Genomic DNA, 13,653 nt, shown 5'->3' on the forward strand with positions numbered 1-13,653 from the left:
AGGTACAATGTAGAACAAGATTCTTTCTCTTTAGTCAAAGAGTATCCTCAATGTCAGCATCACAATAATTTGATAAATTCTGAAGCACACATGAACTTCATTCTCAAGTATCTTCATGGCCATTTAGTATATGGATTTTAGATCTTGTCAAAAAAATATCACCTCTTTCTTCTCAAGGGCATATGTATATATTCAAGAAGCTACAAATTATTTTACTAAGTGGGTTAAATGTATTCCTCTTTATTCTGTAAGGAAACTTGCAACAAAGAATATAACTATTTCCTCATACTGATAATAGATTTGAAATAAATATGTAAGAGAATAGAAAAGTTACCCACAAAAATATGCCACAAGATATACCCTGTAAAACCCTCATTGAGGGAAAAACATAGCCTCCAAAAGCATCCATCACCATGTATTATTCAACAAAAACATCATTGCAATACAACCATGGAAGCCTTCAAGGTCATAGTGACAACCAAGCAATCAATGTGAATAAGCATGAATCCATACATCCCATACCATGCTTCCAACCTTCACAAATGCTCCCTTGGCTAACCTATCAAGCTTTGTCTTGCTCAACTCTTGTATTTTCACCTTTTTGTCTTGTCACTACAACTACCCTTGTGGCTTCTCATATAGTAGCAAGTCCCACAAAACCACCAAGTGGTATTACATAAACCATGTGTTAAAACTATGTTCTACCTAACCCATTGACCCACATTTAATATTGGGTATTCAATTCTTTTCCTTAATATTAAATAATTACATCAAATATTACCACAATGTTACAATACAACTTATCAAGTATATCCCATGGGAATCTTTACATATTCAACATTCATCTAGGTGTTTCTAGGTGCAATATTACATAATAAATTAATATAATACAATATAACAATATTATGCAATGTGTGCAACACCCATTATCTCAACAATATCCCACTTGTTGTATACATTGCATAGGGTCAATTTGTAGTCACATAAATGAACAAAGAAATTATCCCTCCTAGCACATGCACCATCATAAAAAAAAGTACACCATGTGTTCCATCTTGGTAACCACAAAAAAATCAAAGTATCCATCATCTCAAACATTAACATGATGTCACCTCCTATTAAGCCACTTCTACTAGACATACATAGAAGTCATCCAAATAGAAAGCCACCCAACCTATCACACAAAAAGATCATAAAATCTTGTACCAGATAAAATGCCAAGCACAAACACCTGGTCCAAGGGTAATCACATGTATCCATAGTTGTCAAAACCCATAGCTGAACTAGAACCCACAACAAGTGCCAACCCATCCAGTTATCATTACCTCCAAAGGTATACCAAGTGAATCTCACATCATCAACATATCCTATATGTAACCTACAATCACAAGCCTCAAGAGTAAAACATGTCATATATATACCAAGAATCTCCCACTATAAAAGATAATATCAAATCTATAACCAATCCACTCATAGCATCTCAAATAAGTGAATCCATGTAGTATCAAGGACATCCACAACACATAAACCAATAACCTAAAAGAACAACTCTCATAACAAGTCTCCAACACTCTCCCAAATTCTCCATAACCAATAAAGGAAATAGATAAAGAAATAACCATGTCATCTCTCACATGACATACATGAACAAAAACTAGTAATCACAATCTCCAACCAATCTCAAATCCAATGTAAGTGAAAATTGAATGCCCAAGAAGGTAACCAAGATCAAAGGAAAACCATGCAAATAATAACCTACATCATGTCCTTCTACACACACCTCTAGATGTAAATTGTTCAACTATGATCTCCTCCATAAAACCCCAACCAAGAAGTCACAACAACTCCCAAACCATACCATATAACTAATCATGGATGTAAGCCTCTCACAAGAAGATCAAACTCATAAACCAAGGAATAACCATTCATAATACAAGGAATATTCCTACTATAAAACTATCTCCCAAACTCAACCATCATATCAAGATATGCACAAGGAGATAACCAATTCTAAACCATCTCTTAAATTAACCCTCTAGAACTAAATCAAGTACAATAGCTCAAGATCTATATCATGAAAGACAAGCATAAACACAATACACTTGAGAGAAACAATGGGCTATACCTCTTAAGTGGAAAACTGTCGAGTAGACCAAGAGTGGGGAATGGGAAATCTCATCAAGATATCCAAGTCTCTAACCAAGAATCATTGAAGAAAAATCTCCTCTCAAGACCATATCAAGTGAATACCCCTTGAACCTCCTACTGAAACCACCAACTCCCTCTTTGGTTAAGGGAATCCATTAGTGCATTTTGAGTTTTTGGTGCTTAGAACTTTGGTAGACCTAGTGATTAGGTTTTCTTGTCTTATGGGGTTGTGATAACCTTCCTATAAGCCCATCTCCATACCTGTGATAAGAATTTGGCACTAGAACCCTTCACCTTGGGTGTTGAGGGAATTTGAGAACTTCTACCATTCCTTGTTGTTTGAAGACTTCTATTGCCTACTGCTACATCAATGACCAAGATGTTACTTGAGTAAAGGGGATACTAGTTTATTAAGGTATCTTTATGATCCCACTTGCATTTAGTTACTATTTTTTGAGCAGCTAGCTAGCTACTTCGATGTGGGATTTCTGTAATATATAATGTCCTCATACAAGTACATGCCATTTTTTGTAAATATTTTCCATTGTAAAGGATTAGAGAACAATATCTATAATGTCCATTTTTAGGACTAAAGAATATAACTATTAAAATTACCAAGCTTTCATTCTATCGTAATGGCTATTATGTGCAATATCATTTTGCTAATTTTGATATAATATTGTATACATATGTAAGAATAATCTAGTTCATATATATTTGGTTCTTAATTGTCTGACTATTATGAATGACTTATTTTGTTTGGTTTGGAAAAATATTTGTTGTATATAATACTCAATATTCGTATTCCTTTATATTTTTTATTGGTTAATGTTCATATATGCATATATATATCCTTCAATGATCTTCCTTTTCTTTATTGGATGCACTTGTCAGACATGTTCTAGCTCGCCTAGGGAAAGAGCTTAAAATTTCTTGCCAACTTTTTGAAGGGCCCTACTTTTGCCACAATATATTACATTGTGTATACTCACTATCCCCAAGAGGTTGTAAAAATCCAATGGTGGGATAGTGAGTTACACCAATATTAATACAAGCTGTTGAAAATAGGACAACAAACTGGTGAAAAGAGAAAGATTTTTAAAACTATGAAAATAAAGACAATCAAACCAAACTTCCTAAAAAAAAATTGTTCTAAACAACCCAATCTACCATGGAAACTAGTACAGTCTACAAAAAAAATGTCAAAAATACCTTCAAACTCAAAAACTCAATAATTTTTGCTTCAAATACCATGCTATAGCATGCTGACTATACACAATGATATTAACTTCTCTCATTTTTTGGAAAGTCTTTATATCTCCTCCTAGGTCTTTCCCCTTCATCCTTATGGTTTTCATTGGTCTCCTTCAATTTTTAAAAGGAAAATCCATAATTTCTTGCAAATTTGCAATATAGCAACTTTTGCAATTTTTCTTGCTTGCTCTTCTTAACACTTGTAGCTTGTTATTTAGGCTATCCCTTAGAAATTCCATGCTAGGGACCCTTCCCTAAGCTAATGACTCATCCCTTAGGTTACTCATTTTCCTATGGCAAGGTAATCTTGATTTTTAGGCCAAAATAGTGACTCTTCTAAGGACATTAAATGACATCCAATACCCTAACTACCACACCTAGGTCTGATGACCCTTATTCTACTTACAAGGCTCACTTGGAGCATAACACAAAAAAAATGAAAAGGTGAGGACCCTATGATTCAAGGTGCCTCTACACCACACACTCTCTCTCTCTCTCCCTCTCTCCTTATTTAATCTAATGAACCAATTGGATCTGCTCTACATTTTAATGTCTCAAGTATTGCCTTGTGGTCTGACTTGCAAACTTTCTAAAGAGTCTTATTATGTGGTTTTCTACCATATTTTACCAAGTGGACATTTGATTCAACAACAAGGTTCAAATAATGAAAAATATTCCTCTTTGTTTGTTAATCCTCGAATAACCACAAGTTAGGGTTCTTCATAGAATATCATCTAAGCCATGTGTCGGTTACAACCATCACACCGATATGGTACTCTAGACCTTCACCATCTATAACTAAGTGATCCAATTTTTGTTTGGCTTGGACACAATGACACAAATAATAATCTGTCCCTTCTTCATTGTCTTCAAGTGTAATAACAGCAAAAACATGGCCTACAGTGATAAATGTACAAAATGCAATCATTAATTTAGAAAATACTTAGGTAAAGTTATAAAGTTACATATTGAAATTACAAAGATATACATATACATATATATACATATACATATACATATATATATATATATATATATATATATATATATAACTAGGTTGCACTAGAGTAGACAAGCGGTCAAAGTCAATGGACGAATCCATCTCTACCATTTCTAGTGCTTATGGGGGACAATAGGTGTCAATTGGCTCCAAAACTCGTATATCCCATTTGTCCACCCATTCAGTCAACTCACACTCATCCCAATTTTCCTCTGCACATGATGGACAATAGCATGACATTTTTTGTGTGTGGATACTCCATGAACCTACATCAAAGCTCCTAAAAGAGTGAAACTCACTTGATCCTGTTAGTGTGCAACAATCCTCATATGGTGCAATGTTAGTACTATCTATCAACCCAAAAAATCTACAAACCATAGACTTATCTTCCTTACCTGGACCTATTGTAGCGATACACTATTGGAGGATGGATTTTGCATTTGTCTATATTGCTCCATCTTTTTACTTTAGTTCTTTGTGAGCTAAGTCTCTTTTGATGCATGAGCTTGCACCATTGTGCTCTCCCTTTCCATGACTAGCCTTTATGAAATTCCACATATATTGAATTCTAGACAACCTGTGCATCCTACTCAACCAATAGAATATTCGTGTATTCTTAAATTGAGATGCGCAATTTTCTAACCAAATAATGTGCTGATGATATGGTATGCCCCTCTTAGTCAAATCTCCATAAAATAGTTGAAAACAACCATGTGCAAACTATGTAGAATGTGATTGATCATCACTAATGTAAAAATGGTGCTCCCTAAAAATCTTCTTTTCATCTTATGTACTTGTAGGTGAATGCGGAATGTTATGTGAAAAAATATGGAAATCTATTGAGAAGTATAGTACTTTTCTTGCACCTCATTTTGTGGTTGTAGTGTGTACCTCTCTATGAAGTCTACAACCAAAATTTCAGTGGAAATGTATCCTTGCACAACTTGAATTGAAAATCTAGCCATCGAACTCTATGTGTATGCCTTGCATACTCATAAATAATCTTTTCATGAAAAATCTTCATGAACTCATACACTAGAATCTTTTCAATGACTAAATCACATATTTTATCTTGTTTCCCATCTTTTAGAGCATATGTCACTGTCTTATATTTTCTGTAATCTACTATTTCATTTCCAATTGTATGTGTAATGTCCATATGTTCACAAGTTGATAAAAGTTGCAAAGAACCACAAAATAAGCATGTAGCATCCAAGCATGATGTCTTGTAAAAATTTTGGTCATCCCCTATTTTACATAAAATGTTGGATATGAATTCCCTTGAAGATCTAGGTGGCTCATTCATGTCACAATCCTGCAAAATAAACTTAGAATGCAAAAATACACATATAGGCCTAAAAACATCAAAATGGTTAGAAAATTCAATATGTATCCTACAACAAAAAGTTGTGTGTGTGTAATTTATCTTCACACAAAAAGGTTCACCCATCTCAAAAAATCTTTAACTTATTCAAATTTGAAGATACATACCAAAAAATTTTGCAAAAAATTTTTTCTGAGTTGAGTCCAAAAAATGTTTCGCATGTCAGTTGCAATTTTGGCTACCAATCCTCCCTACAACATCTCTTTGATTAGGAGAAACACATGTTATTTTGCCAAAAATCTTCAATCAATGATTTCAAAGCTTCACTAATTTCTTTATCCTTTCACGGTAGTCTACTGCTAAATGTTCATAACTCATTTTTTGTTGGATCTTCCAATATCTCATGCCTTAGCATGACTCTCCTTAGAGTACCTCTACTAATTTTCAATATTTATCTTGTCTTTCTCATAAGTCAATCTTTCTTTATTTGGGTACTTACTATTGTCAATGTAAGTACTCATCTTGTGATATTACTATCTTTTGTGCATTATTTGGAACCCACTTGTCATAAGCACTTATTAGATTCTTTACGATTCTTTTTTCATTTGAATCGTTCATCATTCTTAGCCCAAGAATCTTCATGATAGGCCTAAATTTAAAATTCCTCATCATTTCAAAAAATATCAATCAAGTATTTTGGTCTTCTAAAATGAATTCTAGAAGGTGTTATAATCTCTTTCATTCCCTCAACATTTTAAACATCAACATAAGGTTGAGTTTTTTGCATACCTTGAATCAAAGATGATGTGCCTTGGCAATCAGATGCAAAAGATGGAATATCACCTACTTGATATGTTGATATTGTGCTTTCAACATGACATGATGGAGTGTGTACATCATTGGATGTACAAATTAGCCTCTCTTCAACATGAGATGATGATACGACTCCAACATTGGAAGATGGTATAGCTTCACAATTCAATTGTCTTCTTGAGCATAATACTCTCATTTGTTCTCTTTGTCTTTCCAATTCTTCCTCTTTGTTTCTTTGTGTCAGTGGTTCTTGTTTCTTTTCAAAAGGCAATTCTTCATTATTGCTTTGCAAATTTTTTTGTTCATATAGTAGTTTCATTTTATCTCTTTTAATTGCCAAATCTATCTACCTCTCTTCCATTGTTTGAGTTTTTTGTTTCTTCCTTGGCATGATGATAATTTTTATATGTCAAAATTCAAACATCTGAATAACTTACAATTTGTAAATTACAAATAATGTAAATAAAAATTACAATTATTTTAATAAATACACAATATATATTAAACAACTTGTCAAATTTCTAACCATTTCCAAATAACAATTCATTCAAACATACAAATTTCAATGAATTCACTATATATTAAACAACTTGTCAAATTATAATCTAATTTGTCTTTATATAATAACAAAGAATATTTAAAAAGGACTACACTAACCATTTCTATAGAAAGAATATTCAAAAAGCCTTCAAATAGTGTATCCAATGATTGAATTTGGTGTTTGCTAGCTTTGAATAGAATGAAAGAATATTCAAAAAGCCTTCAAATAGTGTATCCAATAATTGAATATAGTATTTGCTAACTTTCAATAGCATGAAACCCATGTTTTCTATCAAAAGAATAGAACACACAATAGACAAAAAATAGAATATGGATCATTAGGGACCCAAACTCTCATTATGACTATTTTTTGGTGTTTTCATATAATGCATACACACTATAGAGCATATGCACTATAAAGAACATGTGCACTATAGTGTGTACGCAATATGTGAAAAATAATCTCTCCCTATACCACCATCTCCCATCCCCTACTCTCTCTCTCCTCTCCCATCCCCTACTCTCTCTCTCGCTCTCCCTCTCCCACTGCCTACTCTCTCTCTCCCACCCCCTACTCTCTCTCACTCTCTCTCTCCCATCCCCCTCTCTCTCTCTCACTCTCCCTCTCCCGCTCCCTCTCCCAATATCTACTCTCTCTCTCTCTCTCACATCCCCTACTCTCTCTCATTCTCCCACCCCCTACTCTCTCTCCCATCCCCTACTCTCTCTCTTCCACCCCCTACTCTCTCTCTCTCTCTCTCTTTCTTTCTTCCATCCCCTCTCTCTCTCACTTTCCCTCTCCCATTGCCTACTCTCTCTCTCTCACATCCCCTACTCTCTCTCTCTCCCATCCCCTACTCTCTCTCTCTCTCCCATCCCCTACTATCTCTATCTCTCTCCCACCCCTACTCTCTCTCTCTATCTCTCTCCCTCTCTATCTCTCCCTCTCTAATCTCTCTCTCCCATCCCCTACTCTCTCTCTCTCTCTCTCACACACACACTCCCATCCCCCTACTCTCTCTCCCTCTCCCTCTCACTCTCACTCTCCCTCTCCCATTCCCTCTCCCAATACCTACTCTCTCTCTCTCTTACACACTCTCTCCCTCCCATCCCCTACTCTCTCTCTCTCTCAGGCTACTCTCTCTCTCCTCTCCCATCCCCTACTCTCTCTCTTTTACACACACTCCCATCCCCCCGCCTCTCTCTCCTCTCCCATCCCCTACTCTCTCTCTCACACACTCCCATCCTCTCTCTCTCTCACTCTCACTCTCCTACTCCCTCTTCCACTACCTACTCTCTCTCACTCTCTCTCTCCCATCCCCTACTCTCTCTCTCATTTTCCCACCCCCTACTCTCTCTCTCCCATCCTAGTTACTCTCTCTATCCTCTCCCATCCCTACTCTCTCTTACACACACTCCCATCCCCTCTCTCTTTCTATCCCCCTCACTCCCTCTCCCACTCCCTCTCCCATTGCCTACTCTCTCACACACTCTCTCCCATCCCCTACTCTCTCTTAGGATACTCTCTCACTCTCTCTCCTCTCACATCCCCTACTCTCTCTCTCTCACACACACACACACTCCCATCCCCCTATCTCTCTCTATATATATATAACTCTCCCACTCCCTCTCCCACAACCTACTCTCTCTCTCTCCCTCTCTACTCTCTCTCTCACTCTCTATCTCCCATCCCCTACTCTCTCTCTCATTCTCCCATCCCCTACTCTCTCTCACTCTCTCTCTCTCCCACCCCCTACTCTCTCTCACACACACACACACTCCCATCCCCCCACTCTCTCTCCCTCTCTCTCTCTCTATATCTCGCTCTCCCTCTCCCACTCCCTCTCCCACTGCCTACTCTCTCTCTCACACATGCACACACTCTCTCTCTCCCATCCCCTACTCTCTCACACACACACACACTCCCTCTCTCCCATCCCCTACTCTCTCTCTCCCCCTCTCCCACTGCCTACTCTCTCTCACATTCTCTCTCACTCTCGCATCCCCTACTCTCTCCCCCTCTCCCACTGCCTACTCTCTCTCACATTCTCTCTCGCTCTCACATCCCCTACTCTCTCTCCCCTCTACACACTCCCACCCCCTACTGTCTCTCACTCTCTCTCTCCCACCCCCTACTCTCTCTCTCACACACGCACACTCCCATCCCCCCCACTCTCTCTCTCCCTCTCTCTCTATCTCACTCTCCCTCTCCCACTCCCTCTCCCATCGCCTACTCTCTCTCTCACATCCCCTACTCTCTCGCTATCTCTCTCTCCCACCCCCTACTCTCTCTCACTCTCTCTCTCTCTCTTACACACACTCCCATCCCTCTCTCTCTCCCTCTCTCCCGACTCTCTTTCATTCCCTCTCTCTCTTCTCTCCCATCCCCTACTCTCTCACACACACACATAACCATTCCCTTCTCTCTCTCTCTCTCTCTCTCTCTCTCTCTCTCTCTCTCTCTCTCTCTCTCTCTCTCTCTCTCTCTCTCTCTCTCTCCCCCCTCCCTCCCATCCCCTACTCTCACTTTCTCTCTCTCTGTCCCTCTCTCCCTATCCCACCTTCTCTGATCCCCTACTCTCTCTCTCTCTCTCTCTCTCTCTCTCTCTCTCTCTCTCTCTCTCTCCAACCTTGTACTCTCTCCCCATCTTCTAATCTCTCTTATTCTCTACCCTCTCTATTGAAATTTAGGCTTCAAGAGTGTGTGCACACTATTAATTGATCCAAAATTTGGTCAAAATGATTTTATGTTATTCCTTAAATTTTATATTGAGTCAATGTAACATCTCTTATTGTGATTATGTTAGGACATTCGACAATTGGTTGACATTCCAATTTTCTTGGAGACATCCTTATATTTTCAATGATTTTGGTCATTATTATACTTATTTTCTTCCTAAATCATAGGGGACCCATTTATATCTTGTCCACTTGAATATGAGACCTTAGACTTGTTGATCGACTTCTTAGTCCATATTATTTCTCTTGATGTGGCATTTGCGTTAGAAGGCTTGTCCTTACAAGAGAACTAGCTTCCATTTTCAAATTGGAAGTTGATAGAAAGAAAGTAAAAATGAAAAAAAAAATTGGATACCATTCTAAAAGGAATTGTAAAATAGAATATAGAAGAGTTGGACAATTTTCTAGGAAAGAAAGAAGAACTTTTTTGGCAACTTAGTTGGAAAAGATTTTTGAACAAATTAGTGGTATACTCCTTTTGTACCACCAACTTTGATTATTGACCTAATAGTTTTTATTCTACTTCAATATAAGGAGCTACCTCCTTAGGTAGTGTTTTGCCTTAAATTTATTTTGAATATTATATAAGAAAATTTAAAAGGGTTTAGCTTATATGGTCCAAGGTCCCTTCTAAGATGATCCAAAGAGAAAATTGCATCTTCAAGGTAAAGGTTCAAAATAAATATGTAGGTAGAATACTCTAAGATCTATAATCAAATTACATAAATAAATAAATAATTATATATAAAAATTATGATACATAATTTCTATAACTCTAAATTACAAATTTCACATAAAGATATTATTTTTAATAATATTACTATAAAGAATGTAATAATTCAAGAAGAATACATTAAAACAAATTATTTGAATTAATTTTATATTTTACAAATCCAAATGTTCAATTGATTAGATATTTGAGAGGGAACTTGTAGGAAAGCTTTTTTGCAAGAGCTCATGGAAAGAACAATAATAAAATTTAGGTAAAATCTTTATTGGTTGGAATATTGGTATCTTCTAATCATAGTTGTAGACAATTCAAATTGAAGCAATACAATGATAATAAATTCCATTAAAATATGACACACAAATGATAAATAAATAATATTTAATAATAAATTTGACCCTTAACAAATCTCAACATCATATATAAAATAGTCTTATTGATAATTATGAAAAAATCTTCTAGATCTATTATGATATACATTGTTATATCTTAACTTTTGGTATATTCATCTTTCAATAGCTATTCCATTAAAAAGGCAAGTAGTCTTAATAGATTGTATACTTCTAGCTCATGAAGGTTTTAAATCTATCTCCGTAATCATTTTACATGCTATTAAGTTAATTTGGTAAATTCATTTTAGTGAAGGACCATATATAGATTTAACACCAATATTGGTTGGAATTCCCTCGCAACTTTCATGGATGTAGAGTAGATGAAACAAACCTTTAGGTCTTACGGGTGGAACTTCCTTTATTAAGGGGTAGACTATTATTTTGCATGCATAAAGGATAACATTGTGCTAAATGTTTGTCTACCAAAGAAGAGTCGGGCATTCATGGAAACATATCACATTGGAGGTTGTTGTTAGAGGGAAGACAAAAGGTAAGACAAAAGGTAAGAAAATAGTTTCAAGAGAAAACAAGAGCTCTAGGAGATAGCATAAGTCCCTACCTTGTACAATTTAGTAATTTTATTTTTTTAATAAATTATGTATAGATTGTGCTACACACTAAAAAAATCTTAAAATATTTATAATATTATATGATATAGTAAAAATACTTTACCCTCAAAATTTAGAAACTTAAAATGTGTGCCTAATATATTTCACTAAACTAACACAAAAAATGCCCAAAGAAGAGGTTTAGTTGTAAAAAAAAATTCTAAACATGAAAAAAATTAGCATTTGTATAATTCAATGTGTTTCAAAGCTTTAATTTTATCTTATGCACTAAATATAATAATAAGTGAAAATTCAATTTAAAATTTATATTTTGCAATACTACAATAATTCAAAATAATAGAATTCAAAATAGTAAAAAGCTTTTATATTTTTTTTTTATTTTTTTTTTATTAGTAAGAGGTCAAAGTTAAGATTAATTATTCTGTGTTGTGAATAATTAATTTTATTATTATTTATTAACCGTGAATAGGTTCAAACTCAAGACCTCTTCGATAAGAGGCTCACAGTTCATTGCAGTGTTGAAGACTCTTGTCTAATTTAAAATAAAATATTAAGTAATATAAAATTTTAGAAATGAATAAAATTATTTTATAAAAAATTTAATTATATATTTTAATTTATTTTAAAATTGTATTATTAATATAAATAATTAACATTTTATCACGAACAATGATTGAAATTTTCCAAATTAATAAATCAAAATAATTTAATAATATACACAAAAATAATATTATTTTAAATTAAATTTTAAATAGACACTTGAATTCCAACTTAATACCACTTAAGATAGTGCAAACTGGGAAAACTTCACCTTTACCAAACAAATGTTGTGAGCAAGTTCGAAGTTTGAAAAGATAAATAATAGACCACATATTTAATGCAAGGACTATACTATTTTTGCTACTTTGACAAATGCACTGACAAAACACAAAATTATGGACGCATAGGAGAAAAGACCTTTTAATTTTTTAATTTTCTATTCTAAAAAATATAATTAAATGCTAGTAAATTACCCTCTAACCAATCCAAAAATCAAAATTGGTGTATGAATATTATTTTTTTAAATCAAACATTACAAAAGTTGGTATATGACATTCATTTCTTAGTATAAATTAATTGTGTGGAATGCTAATGAGAACATTATTTGCTTGGACTAATAAGGAGAGAATCAAGACTTGAGGCATTCATATCATTAAAAGGTATTTGGCCTTTAAGGTTTAACATTTTTCCTTTGAAATTTTAGGGAAGTCTTCAAAAGACATATCCCTAACTAGGATAGAGGAATTGATTAAAAAATTAACCTATTGGGTGGAGTTAGGAATCTCAATTATGTGTTTTGATATTTTGTACATTTGTTAGAAGAGGAAAGAACTTAAATTATTACATCATGTTTTTTTTTCCTAAGCAAGTCCTTATAAAAATAAATTCTTAAATGTTGTTTATAAGAACACCTTGATTTTCGTCAATTTTAGAGACTGGCTCTTGAAGCTAGATATTTATTTTGAAACCCACTTCTTTCTTTGTCTAAAAAATTCTTTTCAATCATCTATATAGTTAATATTAATTTGTATTTTCTTTTTGTTTTCGCTAGTTAAATGTTAGCCATCCCTTCATGAAATTATTAAAAAATGTTTTAAATAGAGTTTGGATTTTGTGTGTGTGTGTGTGTGTGTGTGTGTGTGTGTGTGTGTGTGTGTGTGTGCATCTATATGTATATATGTAAAGATGTATATATATGTATATACATATATTTACATGTGTGTGTGTGTACATTAAAAAGAAAGAAGACTATCTTGCTTGATTTGATTTTTGTGTAAAATATTTTTTCTTGTTTCATTTATACTAATATGTTTTCATAGGGTTCCTTTTTTCCATAGCTAGAATTTGTACCTTTCCATTTTTTCTTTCTAAAATTATGAATTCTTTTGATTCTAAAAAGAGAGAAAATTCTTCTTCTACTTGAAATAGCTTTTTAATTTTCTAGTTGTTTAGTTTCATTTTCTAGTCCCTCAATATTTTTATTTGAGAAATATGAAGTGTTGATTCAATCCAAAATATGATAGAATATATGGAACTCTTCTCTTTCACAATTATTTAAACAATTGAAGGTTCTAAATATGATTGATGCAGATAGTTTTTCCTTTGAC

Source organism: Cupressus sempervirens, chromosome 7 (genome assembly GCF_028749045.1).
Source record: "Cupressus sempervirens isolate cs-2001-9-10 chromosome 7, ASM2874904v1, whole genome shotgun sequence".
In the NCBI taxonomy this organism is placed as follows: Eukaryota; Viridiplantae; Streptophyta; class Pinopsida; order Cupressales; family Cupressaceae; genus Cupressus; species Cupressus sempervirens.